General features: G+C 36.3%; 1 long non-coding RNA gene across 1 annotated transcript; it reads left to right on the top strand.

Annotated features, from left to right (window-relative positions):
- Nucleotides 1-365: 365 nt before the first annotated feature.
- Nucleotides 366-3,300, top strand: LOC128781919 (uncharacterized). Its single transcript, XR_008428559.1, has 3 exons — nt 366-554; nt 904-1,033; nt 3,113-3,300. It is a non-coding gene; the product is annotated as an uncharacterized LOC128781919 (long non-coding RNA).
- The last annotated feature ends 16,920 nt before the right edge of the window (nt 3,301-20,220 follow it).

Below are 20,220 nucleotides of genomic sequence, written 5' to 3'. Positions count from 1 at the left end.
AGAGGCTTTGCTTCCCAAACCCCCTGGCGCTGTTGATCCCGGTGCACTCCCAGGACTCTTGGAAGCAGCAAGCTGGAACGGCAGGGATGAGCAGAAATCCCAGGACGGTGTACAAGACATATCAAAAAGTCAGCAGCAATAGCTGGAACTGTGGGGTGTCCGGGCGGGGCAGGGGTGTGGGGCCCAGCAGCAGAAGGCAGGCAGCTGCCAGCGGGGTTATAGCAGTGGTAGCGAAATCACTTTCCCGAAGCAACTCGACTGTCCTCCTCTGAAAGCCAAGAGCGAGTGAGAGTCCCCAACTCCCCAGCCCTCGTCTTTTTTTCCTGCCTCTATTCTCAGGGTATCTCTATCTCTTCCAGGAGAAACTCCCAAAAACCAGAGGAGTTCCCCCTCCCCGCTGTCTCAAGCGCACAGCTATCAGTGCTTCTTAACAACTCAATGGGAAAAATTCCACAAGTAACAAGGAAAGAAAAGGAAAGAAAAAAACCCAAACCCCAACAAAGTTTTTCTCTGGCTCACAGGCCTCCTTGGCTAATCATGCATGCACCACTTGGGTCAGTATTTTTAAGCACATAAAGATGCCTGCATTTTCTATGAGGAAGAAATGTGCTTAATGTAGTTAATTCAAGGTCCTGGTTTATATTTCTGGACTATAAGTCTTTTTTTTTTTTTTTTGCTTATAATCTGTCATCTAGTGTTTCTAGGTTTCTTAGTTGTTTGACATCTATCCCATTCTCTTCTGTTTTGTTTTCTTAGCTATTTCTTTTACATTTACCTCTCAAAAAAGAAAGTCAAAGGATATTTTGGTCAGTGGAAATCCTGAGTTTAGTGGTTTTCATTAATTTTGCAGCGTTGGATTGTGTAAACAGGTGTTTACTTTCATTTGTTGTGACTTTGGCACAGCTTTCTTCTCCTCAGCAGTGCTCGCCGGATAGGAATGCTGGCAATCCGACAGTGCCATGTCACTTCAGTGAGAGAGCAGGATGTGCCCAGAAGCTCACCATGCATCACATCTGCTACAGAAGGCAAAAAGGTCATTATTTTATTGATTTTTATAGAGTGAAATGCATGCAACAGGGTCCCCAGAATTATTTATCTGTACCAGTAACTGCCATAATTTTAAAAGTAATTTAATTTGAAGATTTTTGTCTCAATCTGGAATTATACTTTTAAATAAGAATGTCAGCTGCCAGCTCCTTGACAGAGAAGACCTCCATACAGTTTTTAATATGACACTAGATCCTAAAATCAGTGTGGATTAGCATAGGTCTCCTTAATTAAAAATGGAGATCAATGCAATACCTTTTCTGGAGGTAGCAGCTGTGAAGCGTAGCAAAGAGTGATCAAGCCACATCCTAGGGGAGGCAGGTTTTGGAGATTTTATTTACTAAACTCTTGCAAATATTTCCTTAGCCAGGTGATAACTTCCACTTCAGAAGGATTCATAACTTCTCCAAGATGAGTTTTTATGAAGATGGCAAGTGTTAACCCTTGGGAGCAAAGAGCTCAATCCATAAAATTCTGACTTTTTCTAACTCTGAGGCTTCTCTGGATCTGAAAAAAAGAAAAGATTGGTCCCTTTATAAAATTTATTCTAGGACAACTGAAGAATACAAAATCCCCAAACATTTGGCTAATAAGAGATAAGATAATAACTTTGAGGCCTTTTCACTCATTTTTGTCAGAATTAAAGTGCCTAGTTACTCGCAGTCTCAGTGCAGGCCAAAACTGGAGAAAAAGTCATTTGATGGTTTTCAGCAATAAATTTGTCTCCAAGTGAAATTTATCTTTTCTTCTGATAAACTTGTGAATTACTTAAAAATTGTCATGTCTTTCCTACACCTGTGAATACTGAAGTCATTTAAGAGAGATGCTTCAAGCTAACCTGAAAGGCAGTGGCAAAGAAAAGGTAGTAATTCAAAGCTTTGTGGTTTTCAGATCCTTCCTAATTCACTAGATTATGAGATTATGACACCTTCCAGATTTCTTCATCTGTTTTGGCATCAGGAATTATATTGTAAAATTTTTCACATGTGATCTAAATTAAAACAATGCCATACAGCTTTAAAGATGCACTCACAATGAACAATGACCTTTTAAAGATTTTTTAAGGTGCTTACCCATTTTTGATATTTGCTTTTTTTCACATAGTTTTTTTTTCTCCTTCTCACTGACATCACAGCCTAAAGCAAGTATTCTTTAGCTAAATCTGGGACAAAATGTGGGCAATAATCTCATCTCTTTGAGAGGATAACATTAGCCTATTCACCAAAAAATAATTCCCCCTAAAGAGTACAAACACCAGGGTTGAAATCAATTCTGGTACCCTATGGCAACAAAGCTACCTTATTTTTTTAGAAGGTGAGGAAATTTTGTATTATTTTTATTAATACCTCTAACTTTATTAACAAGACCAAAATTTTAAATTTCTCTTTTATATTGTACTTCAAGACATTTTCTCAACATTTTCTACAGATTAGCATATGGGAAGCTATAAGGAGCTTTCTACACTACCCTTGTGAAGTCACATATAAATAATCTGACCCGTCTCTAATGTGTAGTTGGCAACATCACTCTGCATAACTTCATCTCTATTTTTCCATAATGCCAGTGTCATATGCACTATATGAAAAAATGTGAAACATGATTTAGGGTGTTGTCCTGGTTCAGGGCAAATGTGGGAGAGAACCCCCAAAGGGGTTCCTCTAGAAAGCAGATTCAATCGGCCCCTCCCCCAACCAGTTCAGAAAAAATACCTCCTTGGAGAAAAGTGGAAAAAAATGTTTATTAAACAAGAAAACCTAAACAATATTAAACAGTAAAATTTCTTGCCGCTCCAAAAGAGACACAACCTCAGAAAAATCCCCACCCTGGGCTGCAGCTCGGCTCACTCAGTCTCTTATCAGTCCCTCCAGCACTGGAAATGCCCAGGCCCGGCCCTCTGGGCCACAGGTGTGAGCTGCTGCTGCTCTTCTGGGTGTTCAGTCCAGAGCAGGTTTGAGCAGGTCCAAAGAAAAGGAAAAGCCACAGTCCAGGGAACTTCTTTGCCTCAGCTAGCTAAAACTAACTATAAGCAAAGGAGAGCTCTGTCTCACTGTCTATTCATCCACAGACAACACAGTCCAGGAGAAGGAATGTGGAGGAATGAGTGCCGTTTCTGAAAACAAGCCGCACGCTTCTCTCCTCCCTTCGCTCTCAGAACAAGTCTTAAAGCAAAAAACTTATTATTCAGCATAAACAGAACAGACGACTGGGGATACGAGCGTCATACAGCCAACCCAGGACAGGTGTCCTCTTAGACTAGACTCTATTCTCTCTTTCTTCTTTGGTTCAACAGTTAAATGGAATAAATCTGTTCAGATTTATTGCTTCCTAGTGATTTTCACTTTCTGCCCTTCCCCCCCCACCAAATATAACTTAAAAAATCCTCAAAATAAACAAAAACCTAGGAAGTTTTTAATTAAACTCTTTAATTTCTAGTATGTGGGAGGGACATCAAGCTGGTGCAGAACTATGTTTAGTAGTTATGCCATCCTAAGCAAGAACCTTTCCACCAGCTTGCTTGTGTGCCACCACAGTGGATCAGGGAACCGATATGGCTGGAAAATAACCCTTTAAATCTTCACTCCACATAATTCTGTTTTCCTGAGAACCGAGGTGATTCAGAATTTTCAGAACTTTTAGGACAGTGTTCTAGCCTATGAAGTTCTACAGTCTGTGCTGATTTTAATCCCAGCAGGGCGATTAAATTCTAAACAAGCCACTCCCTTCCCCAGTCCCTTTCAGTAAGGAAGTGACAATAAATGAAAAATTATGAGCTGAAATAAAAACTTACTAAAACCACATTAACAGCAGCAGTTTTAATAACAAGAGTACAAAAAAGAGAAAATTATTTACCCACAAAAGGGTATTCACCACCAGGAATAAAGGAGAAAAAAAGCTTCCCAAAGATGATGCTCACGACACCAGGAATTTGGGAAACAAAGGTAATGTGGTTAGGACATTTCCCGCAGCTTAACATTTCCCTTCTTGCCCCAAGCTTAAAAACAATGGAAAGCAGGGACAAACAAACCCTGGAAGTTAGTTCATCCAGATATGATCATGCAGCCACTGGCTGAGCTCAGGTCTCTGCAGTTGCTTGCACTGCCACCTCCAAATCTCTGTAACACAATGTGCGTGTCTGTGTGCCTGTCTGTGTGTCTGTGTGTCTGTGTGTGTGTGTGTGTGTGTATGAAACACCTCTGCCAGGGTGCTGTCCCCGCTGGCTGAGACGTGCTTCAGAGCTGTCCCTTTCAGCACTATCCTGCTCCAGAGGAAAGACAGAACAATGGGGAGATGATGGACAGCAGAAGGAACCAAGTTCACCAGGGTTTTAAGGCAACAGTCCACTCTGCTCCAGCAGATCTGGTGAGAAGAACTTCTGGTTTCTGGTGCCCAGCTTGTCCTGCTGAACGCAGTGAAGACATTGGTGGTACGGAATGAACACCGTGGTCACACCCACACAGTGCTCAAAACCTTCACCCCCTTCTCTGCAACCAGGCCACCACCATTACATTCAGTTTCCTCTAGTAGAAAAATACTGGATTTGTGCACCATAAAGTGGATCTGGAACAACTAAGAGAGTCTAAAAATATATGTGAGCACCTATTATATGTTAAATCTGCATTGGCCAAGTTTTCTGAGGAACCTGGCAAAGCAAGAGAGAGAGTAACTCTTAAGTTTCCTTATTGGAAAAAATAAATAAATTTTTTATTATTAATTATTCCTGTGTCAGCTAAGAGCAGTTCATGCTTTTATATACCCAACCCAGAACGCTGATTACAATGGATTAAGGTTCTGTGAAGCACAATGGTCTGTGAATAAATAATCTTCACTGCTTTTATATCCTTCCGCTAAAAGTGAAGGAAATATTTTTCTGCCACCTCGATTTAGATGTGATAAAGCTTTTGAGCTTTTATCTTTTGTAGTATAAGGATTCTTCAAACTTCCATTGCACTTACCAGCATAGCAAAGACTGAAACTGAAATTTTACTGAAAAAAATCACATAAATATGATAAATGCTAATAGTCTGTATGGTGTTCTAACAAAAACATACCCCAAATAATTTTTCTAGATCTTTTAATTCAGGCAGTTCAGATGCTAAAAATATCCTTTCAAAAAGATATATAAAAATGGCCAATTTAAAAAAAAAACTCTGAATTTGTTTGAAATGCAGCCTTGAGATCCAATGTCAGTCAGTTTTGGCTTTTTCTTTTTTTTTTTTTTTAAGAATGATAAGTAAGGTGATAAAGGAACAAGACTTTATGATTTTATGACTTTATTTCAAATCAAAATGGATGAATGAATATATATTACACACACCATAAGTCACAAAAATTGTTGTGTTCCAGTCAGATTTTGCCATCATGTCCACATGAATGTCAAGCCATTTAATCACTTTGACTTTTAGTACTTTTATAAAAAGCAATTTTTTGTTCCATAACTCATTTCTCATTTCTGGTTTGAGGGGTGAACTGTGGGAGAGCACTTAGTTGAAGAGTACAAAACCAAAAAGGATCTGTGCATATGGCTTGCAGCTCCTGGCTCTCAGACCACTGTGTGTTGATTAATATGCAAGGAGCATGGCGGCCTCTCCTTGCAGCACAACTTTAGGAGAAGCATGGCCTGGTGACAGGACAGGGAGACAGTAGAGATGCTTATTGTATAAAAATTTGAGACTGGCCACTGATCAATAGCAGCAAACCATGTGTGCTTTAAAGTCATGAAATAGGTGAAACTGGTAATGGAACAAAACTAACTATACCTCCAATACAAGGAGAAACATGAAGCAAACATTTAAGGCAAGATGCTTACAATTTACCCATTATTGGTTGCCACAATTTATAATATAAATTTAATAATATCAACTAGTTTGGTAAACCAGCAAAATATTATCTCACTGAATCAAGAATGAAAGCTGCTTTTTTTTTTTTCCTCTTCGAAGTACATCATATACATTCAATTTTAAAACAGAGTTCACATACAAGAAAATACCTCATATATTTTTGGAAACGTCAATATTTTCATTAAAATGTTGGTTTGAAAAATATCTTTAGTGTTGTACTGCTAAACCCAGGAAAATGAAGATGATCTTCACTAAACAGTGTTTTCCACTGAGGACTCCACCGGCATTCAGTTGTCTCATTTAATTATCACTTTCCTGATTCAACCATTATTCATGAGCTTCCTTGTGTTCTTAAAAAGCTCTGAGCTGTGCTTGCCAATGTTATGGCACATTATGAAGCACAGTTATGCAGCAAGAGGGAGGGGGTGATAATGCATTGGTCTATACTGCTGGCATATTTTCTGTTTGATCTCCTCAGCTGCCAGTGGAATGCAGACCTCTTTATTCAAAATCTAGTGCTGCTTCTTAAGCATTGTGCTTAGTACAATCCTGTGCATTGCTTCAGTAAAATAGAGAAATACTGAAACGGTATGAATTGTTTGCATGGAGTTTACACTAGTTTCCATTTGACTGCATTTCTCTTTTTTAATAGTGGTGAAATAAAAGCATAGAGAGAAAAGTTCCTAACAGATGCAGGGAAAATACTCCTGGGTAAGTTGGAGATGAATTTTAATTGCCATCAGTTCTACCCATATTGAAGCTGGAGTATACGTCATTTCAGATCTTCATGCCTTCTCTGCCTAATCTTAATGTTTAGATATTTAGCTGAATTTACTAGTTTAGGATTTACTAATGCTGCCAATTTGCTAGTTTAGGATTTTTGCTGAAAATCCATAGTCCAAGGTAGTTAGACTAAAGATAAAAATTGAAAGTCTAAATTAAAAACAGCTGCTCTTCCAAATATGCCTCAAATCATGCTACAGCTTATTTAAAGGAGGGCAGAGCAACTGATATGATGTAATTTCTGTTCTAAGCCACTGAATTTACTTTCTAATAGCAATCTTGAGGAAATCAGTCATTAACGAAGTTAACAGCCAGTTTGCTAGAGTGTTATCTGTCCTTGGCTTCACCTTAGGATACTATGTCAAACCCCATAATTTTTTAATAAAGATGAATTTTAATTTTTTTTGTATTTTGCCTAAATAATGAATTGCACATATCTAAATTTCAGAATACAGTTAAGGTGGAATATTTATTTACTGAGAGTATAGAAACACTGGTATCACTTCTTATTTTCAGATATAGAAAGCAAAAACCAGAAAAAAAAATCTCAGCATGTTTCTTAGCAGTCTTGCATCAAGTATATATGAGAATAAAAACTGATTCTCCCAAAGTCATGCTATGGTGAAAGGAAATACCTACTAACACTTTTTACATAACCTGACTGAAACATTTATTATTCCAAATTCCTCTCTAAAGAATGCAGAGCTTTAAATAAAGCTATGAGACAGTTTGAAACGAGATGCAGTTCCAATAAATTCAGCACAGTTGCTTCTACTTCAGCATCAAACAAGTTTCAATTTGGTAGCAAATTTTACTCTAACTGAATATTTACAAATTTCTAAAGTCTTCTCTTAGTTATATCTTTCCATAATTTCAGTGGGGACAGTGATATTGCATGAGTGAGAAGTTGCTTGAATGAACATTAATTTCATATCCAAAGACATTTGCACTTGACCCACAAATGAATAAACAGGCCAGCATCTATTCAGAACTTTATCAGTGTAACCAAAAACAGAAAGAAAGTCTTGGCTTTGCAGGCTTTGCTGAGGCTACACTTGCTATAGGTAGTCTGTAAATTGGAAGAGCTTCTGCAGCCAGGATGTGCCAACAGAGCCAGAGCTGGAACTGCTGCACCACCTTTGTTCCAAAGACTTCTGGACTCACGGACAAAGCCATTTGCACAAAATCTGTGTTTCACCGAGTGAGGACTTCAGGACTAACTTCCATGCTACAGACCATTTCCAGCTCTATAACCTGTTTGGTAGAGCAAGATAAAGAGCAAGTCACACTAAGAAAGAAAGACAGCCATGGAAAGAGTAAATTTTAAAGGTAAAGCCCCAGTAAGTTCACACCGTGTGAGCTGAGTTTGGAGATTTTATCTTAGATTTCTAATAAGATAAGCATAAACTGTTGCTACTGCTGCTTTAGAAAAGGAGAAAGTAAATTATTCACTGCTGACAAATTTCAAATTGGTCTTACTTTGTCTAAAAATTATGCCTTAATTCAAACAAGTCCCTGTGGAAACTGTATGGATTTCATTATAAGTCAGTGTAATGATCCTTTCTTTCTCTATACTTTATAAATATGTTTTTCTGCAGATTTTTTCATCACATCTACTGAATGCTGATTCCATTCTTTTTTCCTAATTTTTGAAGAGAAAAATGTTGATGTCTTTCACTTTATTTTTGCTTGTCAGCTAGTCAAATATGGCTGACCCAGTGATTTTTTTTATTAGTGTTCATATTTTGATAAATAGATTTTGTTAATGTTTAATGTGGCTTTAGGATCTGTTTTATATTCAAAAGTTGATCTTTAGGATCAGATTTCCTTCTTTTTATAAAAAAAATTAACATAAAGTACAGCAAATCCAAAATTCCTTGGTATATCAATTTTTTTTCGATATTCATTCATTTTTATTTTTTTAAAGTAGGATATGCAGTTCAATATAACTAGTATATGGCATTGTTTAAATTCTGGTTTGATATGTGAAAGAAATCTTACCAAGTACACCAAACCCCTACATCTTCTGTTCTTTAATTTTCATTTGATCACACTTACAAGGGAATATTAGGTATGGATGGTGCAGAAGAATTACAGAAAAATTACACAAGCAACAGTTTCATAAGCTGCAAGTACCAAGGAAAAGAGAGATCTTATTTCCTAATTTCACATAATATTCTTTTCTCTAGGCATTGTACTTTTTTTCACTTATCAGGATTTATGTCTTTTACAGCTTTTCTTTCTAAGACATTACATTTTAATTATTAATTCTCAGTTATATTATTATATATTAAACAAATATATAATATTTGTTTATCTGGACCTTAATTTAAAATGCCATCAGAAGAAAAACTGGGATGACAATTGTGTAAAATCTCAAATCTCACTAAGGTGAGATGCTACACGTGTCACTTAACTGAGTGTTTAGCTTTGCCAGTTCTTACATGGCTTGACCATATCACATATTGTTTGCATTTTGTCCTGTTACTTCCTTCTCCTTCTCCTTCTCCTTCTCCTTCTCCTTCTCCTTCTCCTTCTCCTTCTCCTTCTCCTTCTCCTTCTCCTTCTCCTTCTCCTTCTCCTTCTCCTTCTCCTTCTCCTTCTCCTTCTCCTTCTCCCTCTCCCTCTCCCTCTCCCTCTCCTCTCCTCTCCTCTCCTCTCCTCTCCTCTCCTCTCCTGACAGAGCTGGAAGGAATTTTCTAAGTATAAAGACATTATTGACTATTATTTTAACTGATGATTTTTGGCTCGAGTTTAACGCATCAATAGCCATACACTGCACACAAACCAATGCTCACTTTCATAGTACTGTTGCAGGACTGTCCATGAGAAATAATTTTCTCTGCTATTTCCAGATAGGACTGGACTTTGACTGGTTTTGACCAGCTCATTCCTTCCTAGCCAGGCTGGAGGTCATAGTAAGATGGAGGACAACTAGAGCTGAACATCATGTTATGTGCTGCCAGCACTTAGGTACTCCTCTGGTGGTTTACATAAACTATGTAGGGAGCAGAAGGGAAATAAAACTGATCCTTGTGCAGCGTAAGTTTATGAGTCAGGCATCAACTAACATAGATGCAGTTTAACAGGCAAGACAAAGGCATGAATGAATAGCTCTAAAATGCCGCAGAAACACCTAACAGTTTGAAAAGAGATTTACTGGAGCAAGAATGTAATGTCCATGGACACAACAGTATTTATCAATGTTGACTTCTGATCTTGTTCTGAAAAAAAATAGCTAAAGAGAGAAACTGAAATCTGGCCCTTGGTTTTGTCTGCATCATATTTGGGAATGAAAGGTTTGATTCAGCATAGAAACTGTTCTAAATGTGATATACAATCCACCTGGCCAGAGGGATATGCGCAGAGGAGTGATTTGATTTGTTTGTTTGGTGTTTGATTCTCTATATTTGGAAAAGTGGCTGCTTCTTTAAAGAAAATGTCTGTCTCAGTAGCGTAGTCCATTAACACCAAGAAAGCAATGAAAATGGGTTTTTACTTTGGAATTTTGATATGCATTTTTGTTTGGTTGTTTTTGGTTTTGTTGTGGATTTTTTTCCATTTGTTTGTTTGCTTGTTTGTTTTGAATGAAATAAAAAGAAACATTAACTTACTATGACTTTGAGAGCTTACAAGGAACAACCTGACATTCAACAATTTGTATGTTTCTACAGTTGTCATTTGAATATTGTTTTCATCATTCTTTTGACACTTTCTGTAATTTTGAAGAGGTTTAGAAGTGCTTGACATTAATTACTTTTATTTCTTGTTAGTGGATTCTCTTGTTTTAGTATATTCCAATCTAAAAGAAACATTGAATATGACAGTCTATAAACTGTCATAGACATAAAAATGTCTAAAATGTATAACAATTACATAACCGTTGCTGACAATACACTACTAAAGTTTTCTAACATAACACTTTTTCCCCTAAAGATAAAGCTTGTAAAATTTTTTTTGACATCTATAAAGTCAGACATGCACAGTACTTGTGCATTCTATTGAGCCTTTAGAAAGACAGGAATTATCATACTTTATCATACAATGATCTAGGACAATGATCTAGCCTCCATCCCTTCTGTATTCCCTCTCTCTGGTCTTATCTCATTAATGTGTGCAATGTCCTGGGCAGAGTTTCAAAAAACATGCTATACAAAACACAATGTAATGAAGTAAGGCACCAAGGTATCTTATAGTGGTTTTAAGGGTATTTCTTAATTTCATTTGTTTTTAATTTCTGTTCTTGTGTCTGTTGGTACTTATCTTCCTCATTATTCTCTACTGTTGTTCTTGTAAATAAGTGACTTTAATACTCATAATAGATAGCAGTGTGAGTCTCTATTGCACATAAGGTAAATCGCTTACTTTGTGTAGCTAAAATGGCTGCATTTATGAATTGGTAGACATTTGGAAAGATTATAGGAGAATAAACATTACATTAATTTCGATTTGTTGTGGTTAACAAGGCAATTATTTTTGTACTTTTCTATTTTCCTATCTAATTCTAATCTTTGCTTACAATCCCTGATTTGTCAATATAGGACTTTTAACCTATCCTTTATTTCTTATTTTTTCTGTATTGAAAATTTTGTCCCTGCTGTTGTTACATGAACATTTTCCAAATGTCTCTATATCCTTTCTGTTAATTGAACTTACTATTGTCCTTTCATACTACTTAATCATCTAACACCTCTTTGTACAGTCATTTCTTGCCCACCTGCCAAGAAAGTTAATGTGTTCTGACACATCAGCTGTCTCCCTGCAATGCAGTGGCAATCTACCACGGGCCTAGGTGATCCAGGATCTTGTTGTCACTGGCATTAACAGCAAAGAGAGAGACATTTGCTGGTTTTTCATTGTGTCCTTTTAGCAGCAGCAGTCTTGAAGTCGTTCATTTCATCTGAGAGTCTTGCAATATCTGTAGGTGTTTGGAGATTTAGTCTTCATTTGCACACATGTCCCACTACAAGTAGTGTTCCTTCAGAAATGCCTCATTTCTTTCATGTGAATGTTTTCTTTCTAGAGAGCATGCATCTCAAGACCAGACACATTTTACAGAGAAAAGTTCTGAGAAAGGGAGAAGTGGTATAATGAATAGGCAGAAGTTATTACAATAAACTATGCATTTATAGTTTTATAGCATATAATATACTTTAAATTACATGTTTAATGTGTATTACATTTATTCTTGTGCAGTGTAGTTCTAGCCCAGTAAAGTGTTTTTTGTGAGGTGCATCTGCTCTATACATTTTGCATGCCAGGTATTATGCAAAATATTGCATAGCAGCCACCTCACAATAGCATGAAGTGTAGAACAGGCTGTTAAACATGCCCATGCAGCAGAATAAACTTCTTGCACATAGTAAGCTTTCTGTATCACAGCTTGACTGTTGACAGTACCCAAAATACTTCATTTAAAACTGGCTTGCGTCTTTATGCTACACTGTGTCCTGGTGGGCTTTTATATTTTCCTGTTCCAGGCATTTAAACTGAAGATACCAGTGGAGAACATTTGCAGTTGTCAGCTGCAAGTGGCCATCCTGGAGAACTGAGATTTAAAGGAATATTAGCTCCTTGGTCTTGCTTATTTTTGTCCAACCTGTGCATTTATCAGCCCATGAGCCAGCTATGGCTGGAGGTCCCAACATCTTTAATAGTTGAATTATTTAAGTATTTTCTACTTTCATGCTGTAATGACACACAGTAACAATAGCATGGGGAAGCGTATGTGCCAATAACTCAATTTTTACCAGCATTTATTAGGTTCAAATATATCTTATGAGAACTCATCTGTGTGCATCTGTTCACAAGTATGAGTGGTTCAGAGTTTTTATATCACTGTATCTAGAAGTTTTCTCTTGGTCTTAGTCATATATATCTTATATATAGGCATCACAAAAATAATTTTGGAAATAAGACACAAAATGCTTATTAGCTAATCTATGTCTCTCATACAAATATTCACATACTCAATGTATCTTACCATAAATGTATAAAACAAAAGGAACATTAAAAAAAAAAAGCCACTTTCTGTATCAGGTCAGCCAACACAAGAAGATTTTCTTAATATCAGAATTGTAGCTAAATAAGCATTCTGACACAGATTCTAATTCAAAAAAAGCACATAACCACATGTTTAATCCTAAGCATTTGCATTACTACTTTCTCAGATCAAGACTTGTAAAATCTGCCTGCCTTACATAACAGATAAGCTGAGGCCATTTTTTTCCCTCTAGGGATTGGTCTATGAACTGGATGGAAAAATTAACTGCATAAATTAAAGTGGTGCTAATAGCTTTATAAGAGAAAGAGCTCTTTTAAATGAAAGGGGAGCATCAACAGTAATTTCTGCTTTTGGCAATTATTTTTGTTATCTGAGGTAACTATCATGTTTGCTTTGCTCTGGCCTGTAAATACATCATGCCAAAAATAGGTGTAAGCAATCTGGAAGCTCTTTTATTCTCTACAAAAATATATTTTAAGATTTTTTAAAAATCTGCTTTTTAATATGTGTATTTTCAAAAACCTGATTCAATTTTCATCTGTTTCATAAACTAGGCCAACAATAGGCACTTTGAATATTCCTGGCCAGACTGTTTTTATTTAAGCATATTTTTTCCAGCTATCTGAAATTAAATGTACTTTGGGATATCAGTTTTAAAGCTAGCTATGCTGAAAGCAATTTCATTATTTTGCTATAAGAATAGGAGGTAACTGATGTATACAATTTTCAAAGTATTTGGAGTGTCTACAATGCAAATAAGTAGCAATTATTTCCTATGGTGTTTATATTGATTTGGTGTAGTTATTCTTTACAAACATAGCAGGGGAAAAAACTGTATATAACTCAGGAATTCTGTCATGGAGTAGGTGCACATTCTGTGATGGAAAAGATTCTTCATCAAGGGGAAGGGAGGGAGGGAGGAGGGGAGGAGGGGAGGAAGGAAGGAAGGAGGGAGGGAGGGAAGGAAGGAAGGGAAGGAAGGGAAGGAAGGGGGGAAGGAAGGAGGGAAGGAAGGAAGGAGGGAAAGGAAGGAAGGAAAGGAAAGGAAAGGAAAGGAAAGGAAAGGAAAGGAAAGGAAAGGAAAGGAAAGGAAAGGAAAGGAAAGGAAAGGAAAGGAAAGGAAAGGAAAGGAAAGGAAAGGAAAGGAAAGGAAAGGAAAGGAAAGGAAAGGAAAGGAAAGGAAAGGAAAGGAAAGGAAAGGAAAGGAAAGGAAAGGAAAGGAAAGGAAAGGAAAGGAAAGGAAAGGAAAGGAAAGGAAAGGAAAGGAAAGGAAAGGAAAGGAAAGGAAAGGAAAGGAAAGGAAAGGAAAGGAAAGGAAAGGAAAGGAAAGGAAAGGAAAGGAAAGGAAAGGAAAGGAAAGGAAAGGAAAGGAAAGGAAAGGAAAGGAAAGGAAAGGAAAGGAAAGGAAAGGAAAGGAAAGGAAAGGAAAGGAAAGGAAAGGAAAGGAAAGGAAAGGAAAGGAAAGGAAAGGAAAGGAAAGGAAAGGAAAGGAAAGGAAAGGAAAGGAAAGGAAAGGAAAGGAAAGGAAAGGAAAGGAAAGGAAAGGAAAGGAAAGGAAAGGAAAGGAAAGGAAAGGAAAGGAAAGGAAAGGAAAGGAAAGGAAAGGAAAGGAAAGGAAAGGAAAGGAAAGGAAAGGAAAGGAAAGGAAAGGAAAGGAAAGGAAAGGAAAGGAAAGGAAAGGAAAGGAAAGGAAAGGAAAGGAAAGGAAAGGAAAGGAAAGGAAAGGAAAGGAAAGGAAAGGAAAGGAAAGGAAAGGAAAGGAAAGGAAAGGAAAGGAAAGGAAAGGAAAGGAAAGGAAAGGAAAGGAAAGGAAAGGAAAGGAAAGGAAAGGAAAGGAAAGGAAAGGAAAGGAAAGGAAAGGAAAGGAAAGGAAAGGAAAGGAAAGGAAAGGAAAGGAAAGGAAAGGAAAGGAAAGGAAAAGGAAAGGAAAGGAAAGGAAAGGAAAGGAAAGGAAAGGAAAGGAAAGGAAAGGAAAGGAAAGGAAAGGAAAGAAAGAAAGAAGGAAGGAAGGAAGGAAGGAAGGAAGGAAGGAAGGAAGGAAGGAAGGAAAAAACTGAAAAGGCACTTTTGAAGAGAAGCCCTTAACTATCCTTGACTTCAGCTATTGCTATGAACTACAGCTAAAGCTGTTGTCTGTAGCAGTGGACTCAATGTGCACACAAAGTAAGTCTAAAACAGATATGAATGCTCCAAAAGCTGAAAGAAGGGCCACATATTGAAACCTAAATATTTCTCAGTTGAGTCAAAATTAGAAATAAATACATATTTATCAGTTCATAACCACGGAACACAGCCATTTTAAAAGTGCTCAGTCCAAATTAGCCTTTTACCACCAGCCTTGTTCTTCAGGTACTACTAACAAGTTGTGACATAATAATAAACAACTGAATGATCAAGAGAATGTTATGGATTATTCAGTCAATATGCTTCATAGTTCCTATAAAGTCCAAAATTTTGGGCCCTCTAAATTTTTCTGTTTCATTTTCTTGTTATCCAATCTTGTTATAGCCAAGATTCCAGTTTCAGTGATACTCTGTTTTAAAATGAATACACAATATTTCTGTTTGTCTTTATTTTACCTCTTTTAGAAGAGAATTATTAACATGCTTATGCTTTTACATGCTACTCATAGCAAAGGATCAATTAAAAAAAAACTGTAAACAACTCTGATATACTAAATACTATGATTTTCTAAACAAGTATTAACTCAGAAATAATAGTTATTGATTTTGCATACAATGAAAAAGAATTTAGAATAAAGGTTTTGAACTCCTTTGACTTTATAATGTAAAACTGTAGTGCATAAGTAATAATAGGAATATGGAGATTCCACCAGAAAAATTAATTAATTTCCTGATTAATAAAATAACTCTATTCTGGGTTTGCAATTTTCCAGTAAAATAGTATTAAAATTTTGAAAAATCAGACTGTTTCCATGAGGCCAAAAGAATAGTTAGCTGGAGGGTCAGTATCCATTTAAAGAGAAAAAGTTTTGCTTGTAATATATGTTCACATTCAAACTTTAAACTACTTCATTAGAGCAATATACATTTGAAGATACTTAGTCTCATTCCCAGGCTATAGTGTCTAGTGCCTCAGAGGCTGCCAGGAGGATTTGAAGCTCTGATCTGAAGGCAGGTCTTCTGCCTCATGCTTCTTTCCTACAGCACTTTCTTTTGCTCACATATTCCTTCCAACTCTTATCTTTCTATGTCCTTCATTGAAGCCTATTCTTGGTCTTGCATTGCCTCAAAACAAGTTAGGAACCCTTGGACCTTCCAAGGATGGAGAACATGGATGCAAATCCTGGAAGGTCACTGCCTCTTGGCAGGCTTTTTGCTGCAGGAAGACAGTCTTTCACTGCTGCCTCCTCTCTCATCAATGTTCGAATATGCTGAAATTTCTCCAGAGCAAACTTCAGGTCACTTGGGCATAGGTACTACTGTTGATTTTAGCTCCTTTCTTGGCTAGGTTTTAGAATCCAAAATATAATTTCAAAGTTTTGGTGTTCTACATTTAATGCAACAATTTTATTCTTAACAGACAGTTTTTTCAGGTGCTGAACAATTTTTCAGGAGATGAGATGGTGATGGTATCTAGTATCTCAGCTAGTATCCATTTCTATTCCAAGATATGTTTAATTGGGACATTTTATAATATGATCCAGTCCATGTAAAGCAGGGGAAGTCACAATACAATTTCTGCCATTAACGCAGGGAAGAAGATAGAGAATAAAATAGATGTCATGAAGTATTTACAGGAGTTGAGCTTCTTTATTTGTGGCTAGGGATTGCATTTCACAAGACAGAGGAAAAAGTCAAGCATGGTTTTTCATTTAATTTTTTCAAGTTTCTGGTTGAACTGTCATGCATAATACATTAAATTCTTAGCTTTTAAAAATAAATTGGAATAATTAAAGATTTTTCAGTTGCTAAATGTTGTTCCTTATTGTGTCAGGATTTTCTAGGGCTGCTTTTGAAATAATTTTACTAGTTTGGAAGAAAATGCAGAGTTTTGAATTTAATAATATTCTGTGGAAACGGTTTGAAATTGCATAATGGTTATAAGTCTTTATAGGAGACAAAGACAATATAGTGCATGTGCATGTTTTCAGATTGCAGGCAGCATAATGAGATAGGAAGAATTTCAGAAAGTTAATCTAAAGTGAAGGATGCATGAGAGAAACTCATATTCCTGAGCCTGTCATTAACTTGGTACAAAAGTCATAAAATGAAAAACTGGAAAATCTTTATTACTTACGTGAAGTTAGGAATGTCTGGCAATGAAGCTGTGGACAAATGAAATGAAGAAAATTGTGACCAATGCTACTCCTATTGAATCTAAAAAATAAACTTTGATTATGTGGTGCATCTGGCTTCCTTTCATGCCAACAGAAATTAGCCATTGATACCCAGGGGAATGAAATGGAACCTGCCTGATACAGTTTGTTTTGGCTTTCATTCAGTACTTTTTAATGAAGCAACTAAATTAGGCATAACTTGCTACAGCTCTAATGAACAAATTGCAAATTATTAAAATTATAAATGTATGTAGCCTTAAATACTGTCTTAGATGATTGTGATCCAAAGAGCCTTGGAAAGGTGCTAATGCAAGTGAATATTCTGAAAAGTAATTCCTCACTGTTATTTTGCAATGGAAATATAATAGCAATAATATAGCTCTTTAGCCATAAAATCTTAGTTTATATTCTGAAGCAAAACAAATTATTTCTGTATTTAAACTATATTTGTCTGACATTTTCTGAACTTCTCTGATTCACTCACCTGAAATGAGAAAAACCTGAAAAGGCTCTCTTTGAAACCTAGGATAACTAACATCTTTGAAGAATAGTGGGCTAAACTGTACTACTCAGTTTATTTAACTATTGAAACTATGTGTTCAGTTTTTAAATGTTCTCTAAATTTCTGTATGACTTCAGATCATATGGCTTTCTTGTGTGTCATTTACCTGCTTCAACATATAACAGTTTCAAGCAGCTTTGTATTTTTAAATACAGTATTTGTAATTTCTCTGGCTCTCACTGAAGTTCACACTTCAGTGTGAATTTCACATGTTTATAACATGTTTAATTCTTTCACCACTATTACTAGTTCTTAGTAGACAATATTTAATAAAACATATTTTAAAAAAAGAAATTTAACAGCTTGCTCTAGCTAGTGAAGAGGTTATCTCAGACATCATTGTACATATACTATATTGGAACAAGAAAGATGAATAAATGAAAAGTCTACCAAGGCATCTGAAAATGGATAAATGAAAATTGCCACTCAATATGATAATAAGAAATGTAAATTAATTCCAGGGGCCAAATTATGTGGGTTTTGTAGGGAAAAAAAAAAAAAAGAAAAAGGAAAATAAAGAAAAGGAAAAAGAAAAAGAAAAAGAAAAGAAAAAGAAAAAGAAAAAGAAAAAGAAAAAGAAAAAGAAAAAGAAAAAGAAAAAGAAAAAGAAAAAGAAAAAGAGAAAAAGAGAAAAAGAGAAAAAGAAAAAAGCTTTTTATCAAAATCAAGCTAAGAATGAATAATGAGATTTTTTTTCCTCCATTGTCAAAAGCACCACACAAATCCCATATAAAGATGACCCAGAACCCACTGTAATAGTGTAAGGTATTTTGAATGCACAGCATAGCAAGTAGATAGCTTGTTATTTACCTAATAAATATTGATTGGTGTTAAGATGCATCTTGAAAACAATTAAATCTAAAAATCACGTTGGTCTAACCAAGAACAAGATGTCTTGACAATATTAAAAGAGAGTGCATGCCTCCTCTTTAAATTCAGCTGTCTTTTGTTCCTGCTGCTAGGTGAATCTCCAGTAGGGGAAAAAAAAAAAAATGTTCTGGTTCCAATACAAGTAGATGGAATCTCTGCTATTTCTCCTAGTTGCTTTTGTAAGAGCCATAAGCACTATTCACTGAATTCCATATTAGATACCAGGTAAACTATACCTATTATGAAATGAGACTTCCTAATGTGGTTTGCAAAGTGATGCATAAGAGTTGTTTTATTGCAATTACCTCAGAAACTTTTGAACATGAAGAACAGATTGAAGAGATGGTTTGTGGGAAAATCCATAGAAGAGGATCCTGGAGGCAAGCCTAACTGCCACAAACCACATCTGCTAAAATCCCAATTAAAAAGAAAACATGCCACTGTGAATTCCACGTCTTGTGAAGTGAAAAGATGGAGAGCACGTAACTGTTACTGAAAGGTTTGCTGATGTAAGTAGACTAAAAGCCAAGTAATTGGTAAAAGTTTCTGGATGACAGCCCACATGAGTATTAACAACTTTGCATGCAGTATATAAATTGCATAAATACAATGGTCAAGAATACAAATACCATCTAGTATCTTACAGATTAAGAATTTCCTTTTTTTTTTTTTTTTTTTTTTTTTTTTTTTTTTTAACTGACCCTGTCTTCACGACAGTGAATGCAGTTAAAATTCATCATGGTCAAATAAATCTAGACATTTGCAATACTGGCAGAGTTGATTCTTTCATGTCTTTGTCAGTTGCAATTCAAACAGGTGTTTGAAAGAGGCTAACCAAGAACTTGCTTTCTCTAAGCCCTGTAACCTTTTTCCTCAAGAATAAAACTTTGCCAGTTTGCACTAACACTTCACTTTGTATCTTTCCTACAATAAATCGTAAGATAGCAAAAGACATCAAACGTATGATCTCTTGCAAAACAGACCTAATAGAACTTAGTCTGATAATTCATGTAGTAACAAATAAATCTATTTTGGTATGTCCATATTTAATTAATCAGCGTGAAATATGTATCCCATTTCGATTTATGAGGATATAGTAACTTTGTATGGATACATTTTAGTTAAATCAGAGGCTTTTTTTTTCATTTTAGGCTTGGAGCTAGGAACTGTAAACCTTGATAATGGGAAGTTGTTTTAAGATGTCTTACTGAGCTCCGGTTGTGTTCCATGATCTATCATACAGGAAAAAAATAAAACAAAACAAAACAAAAAAAAAAATTAAAAAAAAAAAACAGTAATTGAAAAGATCTCGTAGTCTTTTTGTTTGTTTGAGTGGTTTTTGTTGCCTTTTTTGTTTCTTTTGTTTGTTTGGGGGGGGTTGTTTGCTTGGGTTTTTGTTTTTTTCAGGGACAAACATCAGTTTGTCTATCACTTAATCAGAGGGAGAGTTGTGAGTCGTGAAAATCCTGCTGGCCGCAGAACACACCGGTTTCTGCAGAACCTTGTGCTAGTCTTACACCAGAAAACAAATTGCTTTCGACGTCCAGATTCACTCTTTAAAGAGAAAATGACTCACCACCAAACTTTCCCATTCCCGTCGGAAAATGAAGTTTCCCGATCATGGTCACACCGTGGTGACTGAGCCCTTTCGCCTTTCTCCCCGGAGACACCGCCTCTTCACTAACAACGCCACAGGGGGTGATTCTCTGCGCCCGCTGATTTTCTCCACAAGCTCCAGAGCTCTGCACGCCGGTCCCATCCTTGCACCACCACGCCCAGCCTCGCCTGCCGAGCAGGACCCACTGGCGCTCCCAGG

Source organism: Vidua chalybeata, chromosome Z (assembly GCF_026979565.1).
Source record: "Vidua chalybeata isolate OUT-0048 chromosome Z, bVidCha1 merged haplotype, whole genome shotgun sequence".
Taxonomy (NCBI): domain Eukaryota; kingdom Metazoa; phylum Chordata; class Aves; order Passeriformes; family Viduidae; genus Vidua; species Vidua chalybeata.
The sequence above is the reverse complement of the archived record's forward strand: the minus strand, read 5'-3'. Positions and strand labels throughout refer to the sequence as shown.